The 13,331-nt window shown below is 38.7% G+C and overlaps 1 protein-coding gene across 1 annotated transcript in view; it reads right to left on the bottom strand.

The window, feature by feature from the left end:
• LOC108797633 (thrombospondin type-1 domain-containing protein 4-like) overlaps window positions 1-13,331 on the bottom strand; it is a gene marked incomplete at its 3' end in the record, with an annotated part of 438,368 nt that overhangs the window by 345,962 nt on the left and 79,075 nt on the right. The window lies entirely within an intron of this gene.

Consider the following 13,331-nt stretch of genomic DNA (forward strand, 5'->3'; position numbering starts at 1 on the left):
AAGAATTATGTCTAAACAACTACATTTTTTAAAGATAGGGTATAGCATTGAGAGCCTCCAAGTTCCTTCTGTGACAGGTTTTCTTTTTTCCACACAAACTGAAAAGTGAAATGCTGCCTTAAACACGTCCTAAGTAGTACCTACTTATGACCTTTCTTTTCCTTCCCTGCCTCTCCATTTAGCCACAAAAAATGAGGAAAGGAAACCACATTCAAGCTTAGATTCTTAGTCTTCTGCAGCTGTCCATCTAACAGCTTAGAGAAGGAAGGGGGCAGGAGATGATAGCAGGTGGCTTGCCTTGCTGTGCCTATTTGTGGAGACACACACAGCCTGCTTGCACACACACAGGTAGCGCTATAGGACCCTGCAAGGGAAAAGAGCCCCTCTATAACAGGAAATTAGGGCCAATGGTCAGAGGACCAGCTGATTCTCCAGGAAGCTAAACCTTACAATGGATCAGCATTGTAACTGATTTTATCAGCATTTGAAAGAGCTTAAATACCTTTTGAATCTAATATTAGTTTAGTTCCAACTTGTATTAGGCATAGTCATATCAGAAGGTTGGGATGTTTATGATCTAAAAATAAAAGGAAATTGGGCCATGCAGCATGACACTGATTCACAACACAGGAGTTAATCAACCACTGCAACAGGAATTCTGTATTTTAGAAAGCTAACTCCTCAGTCCAGCTGTAAATGCCTTGGGGTAATCCAAAGCAGATCATTCAAGAAAGACATTGCAAAATGAAATATCTGAATCCGTTTTATATCTAACAATGAGCCAAAATATCTCTGAACAGGTGTGAGCAACAGCTACATAAAACTTTTGGTAAACGTTTCTGCCAATAAAGGACATTCAACTAGATAGACAATATAAAGCTCCATGCACATCTATCTATGTTCCTTTTGGTTTAAACCATTTTTAAAATAAAAATTACGATAGTGTTAAATGCTGTGTTGTTAGCTAAGACCGTGATTATTACCATGACATTGATAAAGATTGGATAGCAATTTAAGAAGCGATTCATGTAGAAATCTTGAAAAGTTTGCAGAACTTTTATCACAACCGTGAAAAAAACTACATGTGCACACAGATTGTTAGACCTGATTTTTACCACTAACATAAAATAAACGGGTCCATAAAAGACTTTAGGGTCATAAAGAATTATTCTTAGAACACTGGCTAAGTCCTTCAATCACATTGAGCTGCAGTGAGATAACTGGGATTCCATCCAAACTGGACATCCAGCTGACTTTACCTTTGATGTGGAGAAAGTATTAGCAATATAAAACACATATGTCTGGTGGATTACATTAGAGTGAAGACTCCCCTACATGTGTTTTCCATGAAAGCATCATATACAACATTACGAAACAATGTCAAATATTGTAACAAATAGTTTTTTTTTTCTCTTAAACCATACTCTGCAAATGTCATTACGTTGTACAGGTTTACTTAATCTCTGCAGAAATTCGAGGACTGAATCTTATTGTAAGGCAGGCTCAGTGACATTTCAATAGTACTGGTATATAGTTTATTCCATCTGCAATTAAGTCCCACGTTTTGGAACAGAAACAATACATGCTTGAATAATGCCATTTTTTCAGGTGCTATAAATCTGCTCAAATGGAGAGATGAAACGCAGATAAAACTATAGCTGGCAGTGGCACCAAATTGTTCAATTTACTAACGAAACAATCTGTTCATTGTCTGAGTGAAGCCTACCATGTGACTGTTGCTTTTAGGTAGGTTGGGGAAACAGATCATTCTTCTGATGTGTTGCACCTAAAAATCAAGGCTGACAATTACACGGTCTGATTCCTGGCTCATGAATGAGTCTGGCATTTAAAGAGTCACAGCATAATTTCAACATTCTAAACCAAGATTAGCTGAACTGCTCTATAGCTCAATACCATGCTTAAAAAAACCCTGAAACAATTAGCATTAATGAGGAAATGGGTATCATCTATGCTGTGCAAGTCAATTTTTTTTACATGAGCTAAACACTTTTTCTAGTTTTGGATAGAGTAGAGCTGGCTATTCACCTGTCAATTTCTTTTGTTAAATCTCCGGCCTGAATTGCAAGAAATTGACACGATTCCTCCATCAACACAAACAGCGTGTCGATCGAGGAATTGCTGCTGTTTGCATTGTATTCTGACAGGTGCTGCCGGTACCTGTCAGAATACCCGATCAGAGCAAGCAGCTCATTGGCTGCCGGCTCTGATCGCACAAAGATTTTCCAGCCGGCTCCTTCGATCAGCTGATTGAGGAATGCCGGCTGAAAGGGAACCGACAGCCCCACACTGTGCGAATTTCAATTGGTACATTAAAAACTGGCTCAAATTCGGTCAGTGTGTGGGCACCTTAAGGAAGGAGCAAAACTCCTGTCAGATTTTTACTTTTACAGATTTTTATTTCTTGTTCACTTGACAATGGTTTTCCTAAACAGGAATAAAGGGAAAATCTTCAACAGAGACCCAGACAGAATTAAAAATGTGACAGAGGTTGCAGCCTTCCCCTACTATACTACAGAAAAACATTTTCATTTATGTCTGTGTTGCTGTTGAAGAAGTACTCTCACTTTGTGTCTGTTAAAATGTTAGCAGAATATGAAGTAAGGGTAAATCTCTCTAATGGAGCCCTGAAGTAAAAACTCTCCTCCATTCTGTGCAAAGCTAAGAAAGAAATTTTGGCTGGACATGTACCTCATAAAGTATATTAAAGCCAAAATTTTCTTTTTCGCTTTGGATACACTGAGGGTTTGAACCTCTGTCAGGTTTCTCTTGCTGTCCATGCCTATGTCAGGAGATTAACTCTATTTGTTCGATTGAATTCTGTTACCAGGGCTGAAAGTAAAAAAAAAACAACATTTTGAGTTGTTACCAGAACAGGGATAGAGACATTCTGTCCTGTTTATAATTGACTAGAAGGGCATTTCCCTTACTTTTGAAGGGTTTTTTTCTCACTTCATGCTCTGCATACAGAGTATGGTACAGCAGCAGGTGAGGAGTATGCTTCAGTCTAAAGAAGCGAAGCCTTATGTAAGAAAGAATAGATGAATGGTTCTTATTCAAAGATTGCAGTAATCATAACCAATGCGTATTGGGGCTTTTATATATTCCCTTCATCAGATGGTCTTGGTTTGCTTTTCAATCTCCGTTTTTAATGTATTTACAGGATGGGAAGTAAAGAGAAATCTTCCCAAAAAAGATTTACCTTATTTCCTATCCTGGGAAAAAAAAAAAACACTGACAGGGATTTAACCATTCTATCCATCCCTCAATCCAAAGTAGCTTTAGCCATACTTAAAGGATATATATGCTGAATAAATGTAAAGAACAAAATTGTTAATGTCGTCTGAAATTACTAGTTCCTTGGCTGTCTCTAACTTTGGTACTTTGAGAAACTGGCCCAGAAGCAAGCATGCAGATCAGAAAGTCATAGTCAAGTCATAACTCCTTGATCTGCATACTTCCAGTTTCAAGTCAGTGTTTTGGCAAATATTGAACCTCTGGATCAGTATGACCCAGTAGGAAAGATCATATGGCAGCCTCTGTGCCTCCTCAATACAGATTTTCTCCCACTGTCAACAGAGTATACGAATTTTATACAATGTTTTGTTGGCATGTTAAAAAAAATATGTTTTTCTTAACTGCACTAACTGCCACCCAGTCTATTGAAAGTGCCCTTAATTTAGACTAATGCAATTTTTTTTAAAGCCCATGGAGCGTGCTCGAAAACGAATCCCCTGTGAACAGAAAAAGTGAATTGTGAAATCACAACACACGTAAAAAAGTGCACAAGGGTGCTTGGTCCTTCTAAAAAGAAGGGGCCACAATTTCCCGACCCCCCCAGGCGCAAGGCTCCTGACAGGGGCAAGGAATACTTTGGTCCACCTACCCGAAGGCCGGCGGACCCCAATCCTTTGGGCACCTGCCAAAACAGGTCCCACAAGTACTAGGTTGGGGGCTCTCCCGAAGTGAGACCCCCCCCCCAGGTGGGAGGAGACAGAGAACCCTATATGAGGGCACAGAATCTCCTCCCCAACATCGGGAAAAGGCCCCAAAGGTACCTGCACCCTCAGTCTCTGTGGATCAAATTTCAATCAAAAAGTGCCAATCGTGCATATAGGGCAATAAATAAGTCTAAAGTGCCAGTGCACCACGCTGACAGGCCTCAGGGGCCGGAGTGCAAAAATATTGCCCAGGACTAGCCATAAGGCCTGTCCAAGAGGCATTGTGCAGAAATTGCTGAAGTACCGTGTCAATGAATCAGTGTTGGGTCCCACACCCAAAATGATTCTCTGGCACCCCTGGGACGCCACCCCCACAGCACGACGGGCTCTGCCGCCCCCAACCCTCCAGCCAGACCAAGCAAGCACCCATTCCCATCAGAAGGTAGCGCCATCCGAGATTCATCCCTACCACCGGGGACAAGCCCGGCAGAACCGGCCCAGAATCTACCCAGGAGGGACTGAACCCCATCCGGCGCCCACCAATTACACCAGAGGATACTAAGCCACCATCCACCTTTCTACATAGGTGACAGTGTCCTTTCTGTCCTCCTACAACTGATAAGAACAGATACTACACTTGATCTTAGCCACTAATTCAAGGTCATTCATAGGCAATTGGCAAGCCTTAGCCGTGAAGGCAAAAAAAACATCAGAACCTAGAATCAAAGTTAAACTAAATCAACTGGGTGGGGTGGGGGAGCTAATAAACACAATACTTTCTCATGTATCATATTCAGAAGACAATCAGCAAGGAGGAGGTTTAGGAAGGTTAGAATTTGCAATTGCTTATCCTTTGATTGCGTTCCCCATTAAAAAGCAGAATCCCCCACAGCTACCGTATACTCTATCTGGCCACCTTGCTGAAATCAGTTTTGAGCAGCACTGCGCTGTCGACTTGAACACCGCTGGCATCATGGGTGGAGCTAAGCTTGTCCTGCATTTCTGCTGGAACTATGCATGTGTTTAATTAATTTGAGACTCCTTTCTGAAACTGTTGGGTTGCCTTGGCCCGGCTGGATGCTGAGCTGGTTAAATTATGATTGTTTGTATATGCAAACATATAGGCGGTTATTCACAAAGCTGCCAAAGGCAGTCGAGTGAATAACCAACCCAAAGTAAAGTGAGCTTCAGGCTTGTACGGCTGATTTCAGCCGTACATCGGCTTGCTTTGGCTGCCTTCTGTTGAAGTGCAGAAGGAGTTCGATTTAGCCGATCCAACATCTGGATCGGCTGAGCCGAACCTTCGGCAGCCTACTCGCTGCTGTTTGGCCTATTCTCATAGGGGGCGAACGGCAGTGAGTCAATAGCCGAATGCCGCCGAGCAGTATTCGGCTTGGTCTATTCTGCTCGGTACCTCCATGGTACTGAGCAGAAGAGAAAAACAGTTGAAAAAGTTGAAAAAGAAAAAATAAGTAGAAACAAGTTTACAAATGTAAATAAAAGATCAATGTTCAAAAATAAATAAAGATTTTTTTTTAAAAAGAAAAAAATTAAAGATTATTGAAAAAAGAAATTGAAAAAAAAGAAAAAAATATGTGTTTGGCATTTGAATTGCATTCGTGTGGACATTTACACTTTGGTGAACATACCTCTATTCATTTTGTACAATATAGAAGTTTCAGATAAAGATATATATAGTAATTTAACAATCTTTAACCACTTGCGGACCGGCCACTGTATATATACTGCTGGTCAGCAGCCCCATTGTTCTGGGAGGACATACCTGTATGTCCTTCCGTGAACTCATTTGCACGCGGCCACTGCTCCCGCTGTCAATAGACAGTGTAAAGCTGTGGCTTTAGACACAGAGTTGATCAGACCAGCTCTGTGCCCTGTGATCGGTTATCACAGTGTTCACATGGCAACGTATACAATGCCAAGGTCTGCCCTTCCTCTTCCATCAGAGGCAGGAGAGAGTAAAGGTAGTAATGAATGGGTCATTCATTCATTACTTACCCGTAAAAACAAGCTGCAGCAGTAGCAAAAAAAAAAAAAAGTTTCAGATGCTTTTAACCCTTTTAACCCCCCTCCTCTCCTGCTTATGTTAGATCCATTCCATCTCTGCTCTGACCTGTATAATAAACATTTCAATTTCCGTATCATGCACATCTATACATTAACCCTTTCATCTCCATCCACCCACTGTATGTGACCTGTACATTACCATTTTCCCCTCCTCCAACTGTTTATGACCTGTAAATTTTTTATTATTATTTTTATTGTATCTTGTGCACGATTACCAAGCTCCAAGCGTTAACCCAATACCGGCATGTTACTTTATTTCCAAAAAATTGCAGCAAACAATCAGATCACCTTTTCGTGTTTACTTTCCAAAAAGGGGTCATTTTGGGTGTTTTCTTACCATCCTGAATTTTGTTTTGCTATGATTCATAAATGAAAGTAAGAGAAACAGACTTTTTTGTTCAATTCTTTTGTTTTTTTTTACTTTATACAGTAAACAATTTAAAAAAAATGGTTATTAAATACCGCTAAAAGAAAGCTTTTTATCCCCAAAAAAAAGGATATAAAATTAATTTTGTTACAGTTTTGAGTGATGGAGGAATTCTCAGCCAAACTTGAACAGCGCTGGAAGCTTGGAAAATGGTAATGAAGGAGGTATAACATGCCAGTACTGAAGTGCTTAAACAAAAATTTAGACTGTGTTTAGAGAACACTTTTAATAAAGTGGACAAGCAAAGTTGAAGCTCGACTGAGCCTTCAGTTTATTGTAACTGATTATATTCCAGGTGCATCAAAACAGAACATGTGCACATCCCTTTCCACTAAAATGTTGCATATCACGTCTTGATTTTGGTTTGGTGAGTGCATTTCAGTGCAGTACATATATACATATTTATTGATGTTAGTATTTGTGATTCACATTATTCTTAGTGCTTGCTGCTTCACATCCTAAGTAGAAAAGTCTGTCCCCTGACAGTAGACATGTGCACCAGCAAAAAATTTGTTTAGTTTAGTTTCATTTTGAAACAAAGAAAAAACATTTGTTTAGTTTCGTTTCGAAACAAAAAAAAATGTGTTTAGTTTAGTTTCGTTTTTCGGATTCGGATTATGGACAAAATTTGTTATTGGACGAATTTCGTTGCAGCAAAATGACATTAGGGGAGCGTCCTGCATCCTGATTGACTCTGGATTACATCGATGGAGCCATTTTTGTAAAAAATTTTTATTAAAGGAATAGTCGAAAATGTACTGTTTTTTTTTCAATTAAAGGATTTTGTCAAAAGTCTGGACTTTTTACTATTTGATTTAACCATATATATATCTTTTTTTTTTCCTAATGTCATTTTGCTGCAACGAAAAATCGTCCAATAAGGAATTTAATTGCAGAAAAATTACATTAGGGAAAAAAAATTACGCTAACCACTAGACTATTGACTCTGAACCTTTAACCATAGAATTGTTGTAGAGGGAAAATGTTGTCATTTTTTTTCCTAATGTCATTTTGCTGCAACTAAATTCGTCCAATAACGAATTTCGGGAAATCGGAAATTTCGGATTCATTTGCATTCGTCTTAGCTGTAATTCGAAATTCGGATGCATCCGAATCTCCGAATCTCCGAAAATATGTCCGAAACGAATTTCGAAACGAACCGAATCGCACATGTCTACCTGACAGTATGTTGTACAGAAAGTCCCTTGCTCTCTGTGTGTAAGCAGTGTTCGGACTCATCTCCTGTTGAGCTAGAGCCAGAGCTCTCCAATTAGAAGTGAGTACGAGCTGTACAGATTGCAGAGCTAGAGGTCTGCTTCTGCAGGAGGTATGTTGGAGTTCTGCAGAAAGACCACTGCTTCCTCACAAATAAGTGAAGGTCTTCTCTTCAGCATGCTGGCAGGGGACAAGCTTTTCTACTCACGATGTGGCGGCTTTCTACAGTAAATTAACTTTACCTTTTGTTTTGATGCACCTGGAAAGTATTTACCTGGTTAAAACTGAAAGTTCAATTGGGCTTTAAGCTACAGAAAAGAGCCCTTAAATATTTAATGAACACTACAACTCATGGTAAAAATACTTTATTTAATTCCCTTAAACAATGTACTACCCTATAAGAAGAGGAAAGCGTATTATGTGGTAAGCGGTTGTATCTGCAGACTGTTACTCCACACTGGATTTCATTTGTGACTTCCAATGAGTCACAGTGAATTTCCAAATACAAAGCGCAGTAAGTCTTATGCACAGCACAACATGGCTTGGTAATTCCATTTTATGACCGCAAACTCTAATATGGTTTCTGACCAGGGAGTAAAATGTCTGTATGTTTTATTATAAAAGTCATATGCTCTGATTAAAACAAGATGGTGAAAGAAACGACTGTTTCAAATATTAAGCTATTATTTAGCAGACCCACACTATACAACATGTTTTAGGAGACCGCTGAAATCAAACAGTCCAAATAAAATTACATTTTCCATTTGTTATATTTTAATTCTTCAAATATTCGGTATGTCATTTATGTGTATAAAATATACTATGAGAAATAATAATGTGGATCTGTCTGAACCAGGCTCACAGCACCTAAGGCAATGGGAAACCAACCAGTCACACCTCCAACTTTAGCATCTAGAAGTTGCAGAATGTATTAGATTGGCAGCATGGGGCAGAGCAACAAAGCTCAGTTGGCTCAAAGTGCAAATCTTCCAATCTCCATCATATCCACTCTTGTAGCTGACTGGGGGAATCATATAGATTTTAGATAGTTATACTAGCAGTGTTTTAAAATGCATTTAACAATTTTAAAGTATATTTCCACCTTTGTAAGTGATTTGCATTTATTGTAGTAATGAAGAGGTGCATTGATGATACATACATGTGCACATTTTCATGACTCACATTGCAGGCTTTCTTCATTTTTAATGAAGGTTTTATCAAGCCTGCAGCATAAAAATTCAAACTTTTCTCCACAGGAAATTCAGTCAGACACCAGGGTCGCATGGTAATTATGCTTTAATCAGCTGCCCCCTCCCTGTCACCCATTGTAACACGATCAGTAAACACCAGCTCTGCCTTTACACACAATACACTGTCCAGGGAAGGGGGGCTTGTGGGGGATATTTTCACATTGCTTACACAGCACAGAGCCACAAATGTTCACTATATGAAGAGGAAAGCTATATTAAAAAATGTAAGTTTCTGTTTCCATATACATCAACTGCATATGTCTGCTTCATGTATACTTGGTGTACATTGCTGGCACATTTTTTCTTTTTTAAAACACCTCTGGAAAGGTGGAAATGGGCTTTACACACCCAAAACGCACCAACCTCTGTCAGCATTCCTGTATATGTGTAAACAAAGCTGCAGGCTTTTTTGCACTGGACCCACTAACAGTGCTACTGCACATGTATAAATAATGCCACGTTTTGTTTGTACAGAAGCTCCTGCAACAAACTGAAGTCCAGCTGTCATTTTGACAGTGAGTCCTGGGGGGTGATTTATTAACCTAAACACACGCAAACTTATTTATCAACCAAAAAGTCTCTAAAAGCATATTTCCACGAATGCCATATATGGAAAAATCATGCACATGATGCAGATATAATGCTGCTTCACAGTTTAAACAAAAATGGTTAGCTCATGCATTTACATTCCTGCATTCATCAATGCAAGCAACACAACGTAGAGCTAATTTACACAACATCACCTTGTAATTCATGCTGGGCTTTGCACAACACACCTGCTGGGTGTGTACACACTACAAAGGTGTTTAGATTCCACCCATAGATCATGCTGGGAGGGAACACACTACAGAGGTGTATACATGTTCGTGGTGTGTTTATAAGGTTCGTAAATCAACGCCCTGGTCTCTGTTGCAGGAACACTGACAATGGCTCATGTACAAACAACGCAACAAACAAGTTTTTTTATTCGTTTTTTTATGTGCAGATCAAGAGAGTTTTCCTTGACCTGCACATAATGTCAGCTGAAGCAATCTGTGGGGAAAAAAATTACAATATCTTTTTAATATTTTTTTTTAAATGTTACTATTTAATAGTTAGTACGGTACTATTATACAGGAAACAATAAATATGCTAAAATTAAGTTCTTATCTACAATAACACTAGTTGTTTTAAACCTAACACTAGTCAAATAAAAAAAATTATATTTTTTCGTTAAGGCTTTGTGTCTTTGTGTTGCATAGAAAATAAAGAAGCTTTGTAGGACATTATTGGTAAATTAAATTCCTGTTTTCCATGAAAATCAATAGATGTAATCATTCGTTATCCTAAGTAGAAGAAGCTGAAGTGATTAAATTCACCTGCCACTCCAGCTCCCAGTACCTCTGGACTAGGAATGAGCTCCTTTTGCACCACCCAATCAGGAATTCCCCACCCCTGACATAAGCAAGGGGTGGGATGCAGTGACATCACTAACCTTATATGGCTACATACCTTTATTTGGTAAATTGCATTTACCTAATATGACTATGTGGCCATATAAGGTCAATTATGTCTACACAAGCATCCTGCCCTTTTGTTTACATGCAACTGCAGGGGGAAATCCTCAGCCCACAGCTGATAGGGTGGAAGTGCCCATGGCAATTCCTTGTTTGGAGCAGCTCAGATTTGGACCAAGTTTGAACTTGAGTTTATCCTACTCTGGACCAACTGGTATTTTTTTTTGCTGTACTATGTAGCAGTGATTGAGATCAAAACAAATGGTTTAATGCAGTGCAACAGGGGTGCAGCCTGTTTATAGGTGGGGATAAGGGATACACAATTTTTGTGCTTATGGGCTCCCGAGATGTAGACTAAATCCAGCCTATAAAACATGTGAGCATATAGCAGATGTTGTCCAAGTTAAATATTATGTTATGTACATGATGGAACCACGTTACTCTTCACTGTAGTTTAACAAGGGCCTTTTAATCTATTTCCTGCTCATACTTTAGAGCAAGGTATCATAATTAATATTGCAACCAAAAATGGCAGGTTGCAGCATTAAACATCAATCATGATACATGACACACTAACTAGAATTTTAGCCCTCAGAGAAAATATTTAGAGTATGGATTATACCAAGTTACAGTGTTACACTGTAGAAATAAAACAAAATAGCCCACCCACGGGAAAATATTTTAACTACACAATAACATGTTGGTGCAGATGTTTGCAATAACACAAAATGGCAGATATTTTACAGTTTACAGTTTTACAGTTTGGAAAAAATATTTACCTAAAATCTTGTATAAGATATTGGACACCCAAGAGCAACAAGGTTGCAATATATAGTATATTTGACATTAATATATGACCACAAACTAAACAGTCATGTCAATGTTCATTAATTTTTGGGTGTTTGCCCCAGTAAAGCATGTAGAGAAACTGTAAGTTTGTTTTTCATCTGTGGCTCTGAGCAGAATGGCAATATTACAAAGATGTGGGTTATGCTTTGTGTATTTGAGAGATACAGTACATGCACATTTAATATCATTTGCTATTAAAGTTTATAGTGCTTATGCGTTACCAACTGTGTGCACATGAAAGCAGGCAGTTGGTATAAATACAAATCTATTGACACAACACTCTTACACTCTTATCCATTCAAGAAAGGCAATTACAGGCAGGTAAAAACCTATATTGATTTTACATACTACATGACTAATTGCTCAACTTATAGCATGTAATTACCTTTATCTTATATACCCATCAGCTCCTGAAAAATTAGCAAACATTTTTAGGTAGACAAATTCAGGCTGCTAGTGCTGGCTGCTGGAATGAGAAATTAGTTGCACATGCATCAAAAGACTAAAAGGCCCATGTAGGAAATGTGTGGTAAAAAGTAACCTTTCGACTGTCCATAGCAACCAAAGAGCTTACAACTATCAATTTTTGCAATGCAATTAACACATAAGCCCCTGAGAGTGACCATACAAAGGCAGAAATCTTTTTGAGAATACCAAGCCACTAGACATCTGCCCATTCTTCCAATTTGTAAAGCCTTTATACTTGTCATAAATGAAAAAAACTGACTTGCTTACAGAGAGATTTTGTAACAAGATGAAAAGTTCTGGTTTGAAATAACTAATGTCTGCTAAGAACATACGTTATAAAAATGGGTGCATTGCTTCCTTTTACCAGATCCTTAGGTGGCACTGGTTTTACATAATAAACAAAATTAAATTTACAGGTCGAAAGTCGTCATTATAACTATCAGAACTGCTACCCAGACCCATATTCCACACATCTATTCCCCATTCATTACTATCACGAGTTGGGTTACAAAGGGTACAGGGACCAGGGAAAGCAGACAATGTGTAGGGTATAACTGTCCATCAAACATCCTCAGAAATGGACCAGCACCAAAGTTCCCCAATCCGGATACAGGTAGCAATTGAAAAGCAACATGCACACTCTAATATCCCACTGCTACCGCCGGTTGTCATGGAATCACAGCACAGTTCAAGCACAGTTGAGGATTGAGAAAAACGCTTCCTTAAAACAGGACTGTAAACAGTTATCAGTCTGTAATTCTGTCTGTAATTACAGTCTGTAATTCTGCTGGACACCACTGGATTGTGACTCACCCACATTTATGTGGCCCGATACACACAGGCAGAAAACATTTTGCATACAACCTGATGTACTCTAAGGGTTGTGAAGCAGCTAGGTAATTCCTACATGCTTCTGAGATTAGCCAATAAAAGGTGTTGTATAAACCGAAAACTTTCTGCATTAAACAGATGATTTGAAATAATTTGCCTATGCTGGCAATAGTCTTAACAAATTAAGTTATTCTGGTTGCAAACATTGTTTTATCCTATTGCCTCATGGTGGAACCCCTTGAAGACACAATTGTTACAGCAATGTCTAATGCCCAGGAAGGGGGGGCATTCTTGTTTTGAAAGTTAAAGGCTCACACTGAAAAGGTGAAGGCTTTCTTCAGAATTGCATATGCTAATGCACTTCAGCTGTTTGTAGATCAAGGATATAATGCACCGCAGCAACTTTAAAAAATGTCTGTGACTTCCCAATAAAAAAAATACCAATTTACCAATTTCAGGTTACAAATTGTTGAAACAATTATAGTCACAACTATGCTACAGGAGAAAATGAATGTGAACAGTCCTGGCTCATTCCCTATCATTTATAATAATTTTTTGCTACACTAACATTCAAATCTGAATAGCCCATGAGCATACGCCTTACCGTAGCCAGCCTTTCATTGTGCCTAGAATCTGTAAAGAATGGATATTACATTCTCTATAGAATGTATTTCTGAATTGAGAAAGCTGGTTGGATGACTAGTAAAACACCTTCAAGAAAAATACAGCAAGTCCAGTTGCCTTGACTTAT

The sequence above is a fragment of the Nanorana parkeri genome, unplaced genomic scaffold, assembly GCF_000935625.1.
Source record: "Nanorana parkeri isolate BGI_ZX_2015 unplaced genomic scaffold, ASM93562v1 scaffold1314, whole genome shotgun sequence".
Taxonomy (NCBI): Eukaryota; Metazoa; Chordata; class Amphibia; order Anura; family Dicroglossidae; genus Nanorana; species Nanorana parkeri.